This window comes from Myodes glareolus, chromosome 18 (assembly GCF_982192425.1).
Source record: "Myodes glareolus chromosome 18, mMyoGla1.1, whole genome shotgun sequence".
In the NCBI taxonomy this organism is placed as follows: domain Eukaryota; kingdom Metazoa; phylum Chordata; class Mammalia; order Rodentia; family Cricetidae; genus Myodes; species Myodes glareolus.
In genome coordinates, this window is record NC_142043.1 from 68,301,634 (window position 1) to 68,316,470 (window position 14,837).

The 14,837-nt window shown below is 42.3% G+C and overlaps 1 long non-coding RNA gene across 1 annotated transcript; it reads right to left on the minus strand.

The window, feature by feature from the left end:
- Nucleotides 1-727: 727 nt before the first annotated feature.
- Nucleotides 728-1,351, minus strand: LOC125411158 (uncharacterized). The gene is made up of 2 exons (XR_007235255.3): nt 1,298-1,351; nt 728-1,162 (listed from the first exon to the last, which is right to left on the minus strand). It is a non-coding gene; the product is annotated as an uncharacterized LOC125411158 (long non-coding RNA).
- Nucleotides 1,352-14,837: the final 13,486 nt, after the last annotated feature.

Consider the following 14,837-nt stretch of genomic DNA (forward strand, 5'->3'; position numbering starts at 1 on the left):
GGGAGGAGAAAGACCCAGCCTGTAAATTCTTGAGTCTCCACTTGAGGAAACACCCAGGATTCCCAGAGGCAGAGAGGGAGAGGGGACCTTGGGCAGAACACAGGACAGATCTGAGATGAGACCCTGTGGATTCCTCCTCTCTGCCCGTCCTACAACCTGGGTTAGATTCTGATAGATGGGAAAGGAGAGAACCTCCAGGGAGGGAACTGAAGGGAGGCAGGAGCTCAAGAGACTGAAGTTCATGTTTCATCCCACAGTCTCCTGAGTGCAGGGGTCTAGTTGGGCCTTGAGGGGACAGGGACGGAAAACACCTCTTACTGCTGTCACTCAGGGACCCCACAGGGTAATGAGGCAGGTACCGCTCACAGGAGCAAGAACAGGCCTCCATACGAATTTAAAAAAAGAAAAAAACAAGAAATTAACACTAAAGACAGGGGAAAGAGTAACAGCCAGGAGAGCAGCCCTGGTGACCTGTCACAGCAGCCCTGGCGGTTCATAATCCCAGGGACAGAACGAGGCTCTGGTCATCCCAGTGTCCCTGTGATCACAGGTGTCAGCATATGGTTCTAAGTGATGAAGAGAACAGAGCCAGGAGGGGACAGAGATGAGGAGTGACCTTGTCAGAGCCAACAACGGACTGAGCTCCACCTGGGCACAGCCCTGTTCTCACTCAGCTCCCATGGCCTCATCCTGTCCCACCAGATGCACACAGCATAGTGAACACAGGTTCTGGGAGGTTCTCCATGTTGTCATTTATTTCCTGCACAAACTCACAAACTCAATGTATCTCAAACCTTTATATTACCTGACAATTAATCTGTTAGATCAAGGACATGAAGAATCAAGTTCACATTCAGGTTATTATTTTCAGTGGGGAAGTCAGGGGCTGCAGCTCAGGACAGCATGGAGGAGACAGGATGGAGATGTCCCATCCTGTCTGCAGGAACAGGAATGTTGGCTGTGGAAGAGAACAGGGCAGTGCAGGGACAGGGTCCTGGTGTGCAGGGTGGGCTGGGCTCCCCAGTTCTTCACACTGAGCCCATAGGATCACAGGGAACATCAGACACTATTGCTGACAGTAAACTGAGTTGCTCTGGATGTCACAGGAGAGACCTGAACACATCGTCTGTCAATCCATCCACACCAGGCAGCTGTCTTCACGCTACAGAACAAGAGTCATGAACAATCACGGTGAAGACAACATCCCAACAACCCACCACTCACTGAAAGGTGATTCATTCCTGAAACCCAATTGTGTCCACTCTGCCCCTCCACAAGTCAGGTCCCAGAATGTCACCTTTAAAGTCTGGGAGAGACACATCAGAGCTCTGGGCACTGTCCCTGCCTGGGGTAAAATTATATATATATATATATATAAAGGTAAAAAACAGGTATCCCAGAATATTTTCCTGCAGGAGCTATTATCGATTGTCAGAGCTCCCCAGATAATTCAGTTTCAACCCAAAGGCTTCAGGGAAAATCCTGTTCCTCACATTTACCTGACACTGGAGCATAGTTCCCTCCTTTTCCACCTGTGAGAAGAAAAACTGTGAGAGACCAGGGAAGTCCCAGACACTAGAAATTTTCCAGAACTGACAGCAGACCCAGCTTAGAGACAGCAGCAATGCAGGGTGTGGGTGTGTTTCCTGTTAATGAGGCAGAACACACTTCTAAAAGGGGCAGAGAGAGAACTCAGACCCTGCCCTTTCCTATCTGTGTTTCTCCTCCTCTGCCACGGACCGGCTCAGGGGAGCCACTCAGACCGTGGGAAAACAGGGCAAAAGGCTCAGGAGTATTCAGGAATTGGCAAAGGAAATGACAGTCAGACGCCCTCAATGTGATGAAAATGCTGCTGCGATTTTTACTTTTTCAGTAAAAAAGTAAAGTATAGTAAAGTAAAGCTTTTTCAGTATAAAAGCAAGGCTTTTATATTTTACAAACAAAGAACTTGGCAAAGGCATACATCATCAGATCATAAAAAAAAAGCATAAAACAGTTTACAAAAAGAATCTTTGAAAATACTTTGGCATGGGTACAAGGACTTTTGCTCTCTCATATTTTGACTCTTTTTCTTGCCTACAGAGAGGCTATTGCCCTTGAACTAGGCTATCTTTATCAGTCTGTACCAGGTGGCTGGCTGGTTTGAGCTAAGTGACCTTGTGCTCAGAATATCCTGGGTGGGAAAGAAGAAGGCTACTATCTTTCTGGGAAAACTTTCTGCTAGGAAAATTTAAAGACATGATCTCAAACTTGTCTGAAACTGGTCTCATACCATAAATCTCAACTTTCTTCCCTCTCCGACTCTCAGGGTCAGATGTTATAACTAGCCTAGGTTTATTCTGGCCATAATGAAGGCTGCATAGGCCCCCTGCACGTAATTCTCAGGCAAACATCTAGTGTTGCTGCAACTGTTTTCCTACAGAAGGCTTCTAAGGTTTCTCCTGATAAGAGCAACTCCTTTTGCTCCACATCATTAAGGAATTATTTTAACGATGACCTCCCAATTTCCAGAACTGGCTATTTCCTTAAAGGCTTTAATGAATAGTGGGGCAGAGCTCAAAAATGTCCTCAGCAGTCTTGTTTGTATCCGCAACTGACTGGAATAGTCTGATCTGTTAGCAATATGCAAGGATCACAAAGAACACAAAAACAAGGGAAAAGACAGATATATGGCGCCAAGGACAGCCAGGTCGAGTCAGTGCAGGTAGCAATTTCAGGTGGCATCATGACCACAGCTGATTGCCAAGGGACCGCCTGGAACACAACTCCGTGAAGCGCAGATCCCAATCCTATGGCAACAGTCCGTTCAGTCAGCATTTCTGCTACACTGGCGTGACAGTGGATGTAGCACTCCTCTTCCTCACAACAGCCACCACAGCCACCACAGCTCCAAGGAGAACCAGACCAGCAATGACTGCCATGATGGGGACCGTGGACTAAGGAGGCTCTGGGAAGGGAAAGACAGGAAGAGAAGGTGAGGGTCATGATTATAGCTCTTAGCCCTGAGCCTGCTCAGAGTCTGCAGAAGGCTCCAGCTTTCCCTGACCCCAGCTCTGCACCCACTCCCTCCTTACCCCATTTCAGTGTGAGGGGCTCAGGCAGCCCCTCATGGTGCACATGGCATGTGTATTTGTGCTCCTCCCCAGAAGGCACCACCAGAGATGCCCACTTCTGGAAGGTTCCATCCCCAGAAGGTCTGGTCTCCACCAGCTCCATGTCTTGAGTCTGTTCCTCTTCCTCCCTCTGCCAGGTTAGAGTGATGAAGGCAGGATAGAAGCCCAGGGCCCAGCACCTCAGGGTGACATCACCTTTAGGTCCTGGATGATGGGTCACATGTGCCTTTGGGGGATCTGTGTAGAAGATTTAAGAAATCCTACAATTAACAAGATAAACTGAAATCTGCAAAGACAAAGTTAAATCAACGATCACACTGAACTATGTGACTGAACACTTCTGTCATCACACTAGTGACCTACAGGTAGAGCTGGTCCCCTCATTCCAGAAATGCACAGTTTCCTGGGGGACCCAGAAGCTAAGAGGGAATCCACATGAGCCAGCAGGTCAAGATGGTCTTCTTATGTGATACTCTATAGCATAAAGTAGGTAGTAAAAGAATGAAGGGATAGAAAATAATTTATATACGTGATATTAATTTTCATATCCAAATAAGAAATTAGGGGAACAGGTTACATGAAATGTGCTACTAACTCCTGCTGCCACCATTGAGGCACAAGCATTGTGACCATCTTTCTGTCCAGCATTAACTGTCCATCCAAGTGAACAGACATCATCACAGTGAGCAGCAGAAATGTGGTGAAACTCTGACACTCAGCCGGAGAAAATAAGTCCCTTAGCTCTGCCTCTGGGAGGACAAGATACCAGGTATTGTCACCCAGGATCCCTGAAGTGTGCTGTGGAGCCCAGTGCAGCTGTCACTGGGACACAGAGGTGCTCACAGGGTGTGTGGATCTTCCCTGTCACTCCAGTCTGGAGTTGCAGAAGACCCTGTCTCTGAGGAAGTTCAGTTCCTAATTCACTAGGGCAACACTGTGACTTGGTGGGGCTGAGGGAGAGCAGGGGGCTCTGGATGGCTAATTCTGGCAGGAAACAGTCTAAGTTCACAGGAATATTTCTCTTTAGAGGGCACACTGATTTAAGTTGTCTAATTATCCAGAGTGTCAGTCCCCATGGCACCTGTGGAGACTGATACACATGATAACACAGGGAAGGGAGAGAAGGAATACCGTCCCAGTGAGGAAAATGACTAAAATGCAAATGACAACTTAAAAAAAAGCGAAATAAAAAAGTAAAAAAAGAAAAAAAAACTCCACAATTTAGTATTTGTCCAGGGCACCCCATAAGTGCCCACGTGACAATTCTAGGAAGAGATAGAATTGGGGTGTGGGAAGAATGCAAACCTCACACACAGGAATCTGGGACAATGCATTCTTTGAAAAGTTCTAGAAACTTGGGGATGCAACCTAGGGTAGAGACATCCATGTCTACCCTAAGGTGAAGCAGACTCCGGTACTGGTGTGTAAGGGCTGATGCACTCAGATGACAGGACTCAGTATCCACAGAGAACCTGGCCTGGGAGAGGCCATGGCTGACAGAGGCTGCAGACTGAAGGAGCCACTGTTGGTGATGTCGGGATCCTCTCTCCTCCCTCCTGAGACAGATGTGGAACTGTCTGTTTTCCAAGCCTACATCCCCAATACTCCTCCAGCTCTAATGGATCCCTCATGGATTTCCCATGATTCATCCTGGTAACACATAACTTTTGTTTTATTCCTTCTTTTTTTTTTTTATTTATCAAGACAGTGTATCTCTATGTAGCCCTGGCTTTCCTGAAACTCACTATGTAGACGAGGCTGAACTCAGACTCAGATATCTGCCCGCGTCTGCCTCCCAAGTGCTGGGAATAAAGTTGTGTAACACCATGCCTGGCTCTCTCTTGTTTAATTTTTTTAAATGCTTATTTATTTATCTATCTATTTATTATGTATACAATATTCTGTCTGCGTGTATGCCTGCAGGCCAGAAGAGGGCACCAGACCTCATTAGAGACGGTTGTGAGCCACCATGTGGTTGCTGGGAATTGAACTCAGGACCTTTGGAAGAGCAGCCAGTGCTCGTAATCACTGAGCCATCTCTCCAGCCCTCTCTCCTGTTTTATGAGACAGTTTTTCACTGCCCAGTCCTGGCACGTAAAGGCTTCATGGAATCCAGTTATTTGTCAGAGGGATGAGGTTGAGCTGAGGAGAGGGTGGTGCCTGCAGGGAGCAGAGTGAGGCCTCTGTGCACCTTAGTTGTATCTAATGCAGTGATAGACACCATGGCCAAAATCAACTGGGTAGAGAAAGGGTCTAACACTGGTAAGAAGGAAGAACCCAGGCTGCAGCTGTCCCACTGTTCCCACTGGGGCACAGCTGTCAGCCACTCCCCTGCTTGTTCCCAAGTGGGTGATGGAGAAAGTCACCAAGCCACACTCTGTTGCTCTGTTGCTTCAGCAAGACCCTCCACCATCCAAGGCAGCATGCACCCACCTTCCTTGGCTTTTTTATCCCAGTATTCAAATCATGGACTTTCTAAAGAAGACTCTTCCCTTTTGGCCAAGCCACTCTTTACTATAGGTTATCAGACTGAATGGCAGAATTCCCACATTTCCCCCTTCTTGTCTAATTAAGAAGGAAGGTTCTAATCCTTACAGAATAAAACTAAACACAGTAAAAAACTATTATCAAGTATTGCTCAGAAAAAGTGAAAGGTAATAATCTTAACAAAGAGTGAAACTACCATGCAACAAAAACAATTATCTAGTAAGAAATACAGCATAGACATCCAGACCATGGATAACTGGCAATTTTTATAGAGGTTACTCCAATAATTGTCCTTTCCTGAAGAATCTTGATTTTGTACTGAAGATGTCCTTAGCTAAGATTCAGGAGAGTTGTAACTGTCACTGTCTAATCTTCAGCTCCATCAAAAGTCCTGAGAAGAAAAATAATATTACCTGAGCAAACAGTAAGTGCAAGCAAGCAACTTCCAAAAAAATTTAAGAAATTACAGAAACTGCTGACTGCCTGGACAGTCACCCAAGGTTTCTCTGTGATCCTGAGGCATCCAGCTTTGGTTTATAGACTTGGAATATCTGACAGACCTTTTTCAGAACCAGGAAAATTTAAAAGACTGTCCTGTCCTGTCCTGGCAAAGTTTAGCAGCTGCTTTTCTTTGTGTCCTGCTTGTCCAGACTGGCCAGAGTACTTATTGTCGGCAGTCAAGATAAGGGCAATTTCTTGCCCAATAGACCAGTCTTGCCAAAAAGAAAACAAAGTCTATATGGAGTGTCTTCAGTGCCAATTGTCCTCTCAAAAACAGATGTGTCTCATGTCAAAAGGTTTCTAAGTTTTCTGTTTTAAATGCCATATTCTGTAGGTCTTTGAAGTATTTGAAGATCAAGCACCTATTTATTTGGAATTTTCTCTGCATGCCTAGAAAGCCTAATTAAAATAACTATAAGTTTGACAAATATGGGTGACTATTGTCCTGTAATTCTTTTTAACCTATATATCTTAAGGACTTAGGCTTTATTTGTATAAATAAACAAGCTGTAGAGATAATACCTCATGCAAAATTAGGAACAGAAGTGCAATTTAAGCACAATAACCTCTGTATTTTGACAATATACAAGAAGATCTTAACTAGAGTAGAAAGGGATAATGTAATATGACAAAATAACCTTAATTCACATCAATATGCAAAAAATCCTAAACAGAAGTAGAAACATAAAAACAGTATAATAAAAATAATTTTACATTTGTATCAATATACAAAAATAACATAAACAGGAATAGAAACATAAAGTATAACAAAAATAACTTTACATTTGTATCAATATTCAAAAATATCTTCAACAGAAATAGAAATATATATAGTATAACAAAATTAACTCTGAATTTGTTTTGGTTTACAAGAATTTATAACAATGTAAATGATTTAGAATGATAGTTGCTTTTTTAGTTTACAAGTAGATTTAATAATCTACCTTTTAATCACGTCATATCTATCCCCTTTTGTCTATTCCAAACAAGATCCTTGACTCTAATGTCTATTGTTTTGCCCTCAACCCTTAACAATTTACTACCAATCCTCTATGAATGGCAATTATACATAAACATGAGGAAAACCAAAAACCATCCATCCTACCTATTGTGAAAGTGGGTGTCCTGTTCTTAGAATTACTTCATGTTGCCTGGAGCAGGCAACAGTATCTCTCTGGGACCCTGGAACAGCTAAAGCAATGGCTAAACATTGGGAAGACTAGCTGCAACATTTGTAGCCCGTCTCTGAGTAATGGATAAGGCTTATCTGAGGTTCTGGCTGGACTGGAGCAAGAGGGTAGCTGATCTTGGCAAGCCACCTTGGAACTGTCCTAAGCAGTTTGTAGTCAAAACTCAAACTTTGGGTGGTGTTTATTGGCTCATTGGCATTGATACAATCCAGATAGAATCTTTGTTGTGAGGTCCCATCATCTTTCTGGAGACTTCGGAGATCACTGTTTGGAAAATTTATTGTTCACTGTAGAAAACTTAAACATTATTTGTTAATATCAAAATAAAAAAGTTTAAATTTTAAGATAGTATTATACCTAAAGAAAGGTTCTAAAGGGTCAAAATAAATTTGAGGTGAAAGATATCTGTGACAATAGCCCCTAGATTTTGGTTTTCTTCTGTCCCATATTAGGTGGCTCTTCTGATAGGAGACAGAGACTCTCGTTTTCCTTTAACAACATGCTTAAGTTTAGAGAAGCCACACTTCAACTCCAAAGTCAGCTTGAGTTTTAATTGAGTTGGGACAACAAGTATTTAGACAGGTAAAGCGGTGTTACCCTGTAGAAAACAGTTACACCATCATGCCAGATTCATTCTTTTCTTGGTAATTCTTTCTGAACAATTCTCCTTTCTTATTCAGATGTCTATCTGTTCACAGGTCCTTGTCGTCTTTAAAAAGGCTATTTTTATTCTCCTGTAAAAGACAAAAACAGAACCCTGCCCCAATCCAAATTTGGTGAGTTTTCGTTTTGACATGTTGAATTGTTGCATTGGCTGGTGAACAACCACTTCTAATTAAGAAGTCTCTACTGTTTGAATCAAATTTTTATTAATTTTGATAGTATTTATAGTTTTTCTTCTCCTGTGGAAACAAAACCAAAACTCTTTCCCCAACATAGCACCTTTCCTGGTTTCCATTTTGAGGTCAACTCATCTTTAAAGGATATAGGATGATTTAATTCTAAAGTTTTTTTCTACTCTCCAAAGCCTCTCCAGAACCGGTATTCCTTTCTCATTAGCATTTAGAAAGTATAGAGTAAACAAGGCATTATGCAATCTGTCTCTGGGGGTCTTTATTACCCTTTTCTGTTTATTCAGCATTTCTTTTAAAGTGTAATTAGATCTTTCTATAACCACTTGAACTGTTAGTTTGTGTAGTGTACCTGTAATATGTGGGAGGCCCTTCTGTCTGTGTGTTGCTTTTATTGGTTAATGAATAAAGAACTAGCTTGGCCTTTAGCATGGGAGGAGGAGTTAGAGAGACACCATGGAGCCATGGCCAGAGTCAGACATGCCAAAACTGTGCCGGTAAGCCACTGCCACATAGCAATACTCAGATTAATGGAGATGGGTTAAATTAATATAAAAGTTAGCCAATAGGAAGCTAAAGCTAATTGTCCAAGCAGTGACTTAATTAATACAGTTTCTGTGTGATTATTTTGGGTCTAAGCTAGCCAGGTGGCCGGGAACCAATAAGCGGCCTACTCCTACAGTGATATGTTTTATATTGTAATATACAAACAATGTGTTTCATTTTACTAGAACATATGCTGAAGTGTTGGCAGTCTTGGTTTGTACAGGTATCCCATAATGGCCATAAATTCTGATAGATGTGTAATCACAGAATTAGCCTTTTCAGAATTCAAAGAGTTTTCCATTGAAATCCTGAATATGTATCTAATTTTCCAAACTCTGCAAAATGAAGCATAGCCATTTGCCAAATCTCATTTTTTTTGAGCACCCTTAGGGTTACTTCCTGCAGGTACTGGAGTTTGATTATACTAGGAACAAGTAAGAAACTTTCTTATAATTTCCTTGGTTTGTTGCCAAGTGATAGAAAATTTCTTTTTCAAAACCTTGCTATTGACATGGTGGTTTTATGAAATTCTGAGCCTTCTAGCACATTTCCTACTAATATCTGATCAATTTCATCACTACCTTGTGCTAGAGGGCCTGGTAGACCCACTGGGGACCTAATGTGTGTTTTACATATGGGATGATTTCTATTTCTGACTATTTCCTGTAATCATATAAATCCACAACAAAGGTAACTCTGATTCATCAAGAATAAGTTCAGCAATTTCAATATGCAAAACAATTCTTTCTGCATATTGAGAGTCAGTTACTATATTAAAAGGTTCTGTAAAGTTCATTAATACCATGAGAATAACATATAACTCTGACTCTTGTACAGAATCATAAGGGTTTGAGCTACTTTCTTAAATTTTTTGATTTGTACCCTGCTTTTTATGATGTATTTGCGTCGGTATAGAATGTAGGGGCTCCCGATATTGGTGTCCCCACACAATGTGAGGAGGACCCAAGTGGTTCTTTATATGAATTGAAGTCTCTTGCTTTTGGGGTATCTGATGCTAATCTCTCCCAAAAAAATATTGCAAGCTGTTTGCCAATGTTCATTTTCTGCCCATAAAGAGGAAATTTCAGCATTAATATAAGGTGCTACAATTTCTGCTGGGTCCATCCCTGTCAATTGATGAAGTCTTAATTTTCCTTTTAGAATCAACTCAGAAACATTTTCCATATAGGTCTTTAATTTCTTAATGTTTGTATGGTTTAAAATACATGCATTCTAAGATAATATCTTCCCTGGGCATTAAAATTCCTGTGGGAGGATTGCAGAGAGTAACATGATCAGAGTGTAATCAAGCTTCAGATCCAAACGATCCACATGTGCGTCCTGTAGTTTCTTTTCTACCAAAGCCAATTCTCTCTCAGCTTCAGCTGAAAATTCTCTGCGACTATTTAGGTCCTTGTCACATTTTAAGGTTTGAAACAAATTGCTCATTTCTTGATTTGTTACTCCAATAGTGGGCCATAGATGGTCAATGTCTTCCAACAATTTTTGAAAGTCATTAAGAGTCCACAATTGAACTCTCCTGATTTGTACCTTTCTGGATTGAATTTTTTGTAGACCTATTTTATATCCCAAATAATTAGTAGAACTTCCTCTTTGTATTTTTTAGGAGCAATTTGTAATCCTGAGCAAGACAAGCTTTATTTCTTCAAACACTTTTTCTAAAGTAGCTATACTTGAATCATCTAATAAGATTTCATTTATATATTGGGGAAACTATTCCCGAAGGCTGTCACACAAAATATGGGTGGGGATATTTAACATCCCTTGTGGGAGAATCTTCTATTGATATCTCTTAACAGGTTGAAAATTATTATAAGGAGGCACTGTGAAGGTAAATTTTTCCCTATCATTTTCTTGTAGAGGTATAGTGAAGAAACAGTCTTTTAAATCCATAACTATACTATACCATCCCTTAGGTAACAGAGAACGCAGGAGAATTCCAGGCTGTAGATAGTCCATCAGCTGAATTATTTTATTTATGGCTCTCAAATCTGTTAGGAGTTTCCATTTTCCATATTTCTTTTTAATGACAGATACAGGAGAATTCTAAGGAGTAGTTGATTCTTCAATATGTTGAGCGTTCAGCTGTTCCTGTGCCAGCTGTTCTAAGGCCTGTAATTTTTCTGATGTCATAGGCCATCATTCTACCCAGACATATTTGTTAATTAACCATTCTAAAGGTAGGACTGTTTGTACCCATGAAAGATCAGAGCTGTTGTGCCCTTTTATGTACAGCCCAAATGGTTGGTGACCGTTCTTTATAATACCTTTTAATATTTTTCCCAGAAACATACATTGGTTTATAGTATGCTTCTGAGATCGGAGGAATGTTAATCTGAGTATTTCATTGCTGTAACAAATCATGACCCCATAAATTCATTGCTATATTAACCACATATGACTTCGATTTTCCTCTCTGTTCTTCTGGCCCTGTACCTTCAACCCATCTTGTGCTTTGTTTTATCTGAGATAAGGTTCCGATCCCCAAGAGCTGAGCATGTACCTTCTGAAGAGACCAGTTTGGATGACATGATTCTAGTGCAGTTATAGTTACGTCTGCCCCTGAGCCAAAAGACCTTCAATTACAATGTCATTTATTTGGATCCTTAGCTTTGGTCTTTGATAATTTATAGAAGTCTGCCAAAATATTGATTTTTTTTTGGTTTCTCCTGGAACTTTATCTTCTAAAGCTATTTTATCATCCAGAGCAGTATGATCTTTTGCCATAGGCATTAGGTCCTTTATTTGATCTGGGAAAGAGTTTCTCCCAGAGAGACAGGTAATAACTGAACCAAGTTCAACATGGGGGCCTGCAAGAGGCCCCCTCCCAAGGTATTACCCAATGGTAAAGGGTTGTCTTATTTACCCCTTGTTGATCTGCATTCTTTGGCCCAAATGTCAGCCTTTGCCATGTCTTCTTCATAATCCAGAAAATTGGAGCCTTTTGTTTGAGTTATCTCTAGAAGAAACATTGTGTCTAGAACCACTCTGCCTACAATTTCTTCTTAGATTACCTTGTTTACCACCATTAAAACATTTGGCATTTTGATTTTCCTTTAAGCCTTTGGAAATCACTACTCCTACCCATGCATCAATCATCATAGTTAAGAGATTCCATACTGACTGTGTGTTGGAGTCGTGGGTGCTGATCTAATCTTTAAAGGTCCAATTATCCTTTTGCTTTGCAAATTAGCGTTTTCAAAAGCCAAAGATTGAATGAGCACACATCTAGACTCTGGGTCTGACAGTTACATCTGAAGTCAATCTTTGCAAAAACTCAGTGAAGGGTTCCTTTGGGTGTTGTATAAGGATATGGCTCAGTCCTCTTCCCAGATTCTTGAATCTACTTCAAAGCATTTACAGCTTCTGTATGACATAGGGACAAGGTGTGTTCATCAAATGTAGCCTGACTGCTTATGTCAGCATGACTGCTCTCACCAAGTGTTTGATCTTGGGAAACCTCAAACCTCTAGACTTTTCTTGCTGTTGAAGGGCCTCAGCTTCTTCTCTTAACCAGCTGTTCCTTTCTAACTGAGGACCATATTCCAATTCTGCTGTGCCTAGTTGTTTCCAGTCCTTTGGAGTAAGCTTGTCCTTAGCAGACCGTGTATTCACATCTGTCTCACATATGCTAAATGCATACCATAGGGAACTATGGCTTCCTTAATATTCTTTGAGTCTAACATTTTCATAGGATCCCACTTATATTCTCTGTATCCTTGGGTATACTTGTCATCTGGTGGTCTTTCATAAGTAGTTATAGGGTAAATCATTGTGTATTAACAGCCTTAGGCCACACGTATCCAGTTCTATGAGGTAATGGTAAGGTTGGTTCTTCTCTGAATTCTTCTGCTTGTGTTTGAATGCTTTTATTATCAGTTCTGATAAATTTTTCTAAAACTTGGAATTTACCAGTGGTTGCCTCTTCTAGGGCTTGTGTCTCCTGAGTAGAAGGCTGTTCTAAAACTTATGTATCAACAGTTACTTTTTGTCCTCAATTGTAAACACCTCTAACAATTTTAGCTTATCAGTCAAAGCTGTCTTACCCTCCTTCATGACTATCTGAAAGGCTTGCATATTATCTTCCAAGGTCTGTATATTTCCAGTCAATTTCTCAGTCTTGACATTGTTATCAAACCATTTTAAGGGTAAGATATAAATTGTCAGACTAATCACAATTATAACTGAAATTGTATTGATCCCAGCTAGGTTGCTTATCTCTTCAGTCAATTTTTCTAGTATCCCATCCAGAGTATCAGTGAACAGGGACCTAATTCCCTGCATTGTGATGCTTGCAGCCATTGACCTGGGAAAAGTTTTACAATTGTCCTTTCCCTTCATTCTTTTGCCCTCCTTCTTCTCCCTCTTTCTCTCTCTCTCTTCCTCACTCACACCTCCCTCATCATCAACTTAACCTGCCGGTCAGATCCTCCAATAATTGTTACAGATGTAATATTGATGTTTGACCAGCAGGTGGAGCACGTACGGCACCACAGCAGCCATGGGAGATCCAAATGGGACATTCAAGTACGAGACACTTGCAGCGCTGTGCAGATTCAGCTCTCTAGAAGCTGATTCCTTCTGATTGGGGAGGTCCCACCACGATAGTCCCCAGCCTGGCTCCTGTGAGTGCCAGGCAGAATAGGGCCGGGAGGTAAGGCTATATTATACGGGCGTCTCGACTTTCCCGCCTGCCACCAGTGACTTGGCAACAGCTCCAAGTCCCGAGCGAGGGCAAGTGAGACTCAAAGCCAGCTGAGCTGCAAGCGACCCCAGAGGTGGGAAAAACAAGCTACCCCCCCCCTCCCCGGCCACAGCAGATTCTGTTCCAGGACTTGTTCCCGCCGCACAAGATTGGTTTGGGAGAGTAGTTGTACGCCGCAGTAGATTCTAGTTGTGAGGTTGCCGGCACAGAAGTTGGGAGATTAGCGGCGCACAGCGAAAGTGACCTGGGCTTCAGGACCAGAGTCTGTCGGTCCGAGAGTGTCTGCCTGGAGTCATGGCTCATCAGAGACCGGTGACAAGCACATGGTTCAGGTAAGCAGGTGCACGGACTGGACGCGGCGGGGTGGAGGGCACAGAGGGACAAGAAACTGCCCACCAGCTTTAGTCGCAGGGGACTGGGAGCAGTCCTGAGTGTTTTGGCTATAAATGTATAAATCTGAGTATATTTTCCCGAGCTTGTACTGTCAGGTACTGGTGTTACTCTCTTGTTTCTCTCCTCCTCCTGTTCTTTGTACTTTCTTAGCTGTGGTCACCACGCTTTGGGTTTGTAGAGAAAGTGCTGTTTTTAGGAGCCCTACGCAGAGTATTTAGATGTGAAACATCAGGTTACCCCACTGTTTTAGTCAGTGTTCCGTTGCTGTGAAGAGACACCATGGCCACAGCAACTCTTATAAAGGAGAACATGTGATTGAGGTGGTGGCTTACAGCTTCAGACGTTCAGTCCGTTATCATCATGCAGGCTGCAGGCAGACATGGTGCTGAGGAGGCAGCGGACAGTTCCACACCATGCTCCACAGGCAACAAGAAGGGGACTGAGACGCTGGTGTGGCTTGAGTGTACATGAGACCTCAAAACCCATCCGCACAGTGACACACTTCCTCCAGCAAGGCCACACCCACCCAACAAGGCCACACCCACCCAACAAGATCACACCTTGTAATAGAGCCACTCCCTTTGAGGCCTTCACCCCTCCCCCCAAACTATCACAGTCACATTGTCACTGGTTTAAGAATCAAGAGCCAGGTTGGGGACATGGGCCTGTGATCTCAGCTACTTGGAGTCTGAGTCGGAGACTGCTTGTTCATTTTCTGACTGCTCAGACTCAAATAATCAATTACACAGAAACTCTATTAATTACAACACTGTTTGGCCAATAGCTTAGGCATCTTTCTAGCTAGCTCTTATATCTTAAACTAACCCCTTTCTACTAATCTGTTGATGTGGGAGGGCCTTCTGTTTATGTGTTGCTTTTATTGGCTAATGAATAAAGCTGCTTTGGTCTATGGCAGGGCAGAATGTAGCCAGGCTGGAAGAGATAAATAGAGAGAGTAGGCTGAGCCAGGGAGATGCCAGGTAGCTAAGGAAGGAGACCGACAACAGAACCTTACTGCTAGTCCACAGCC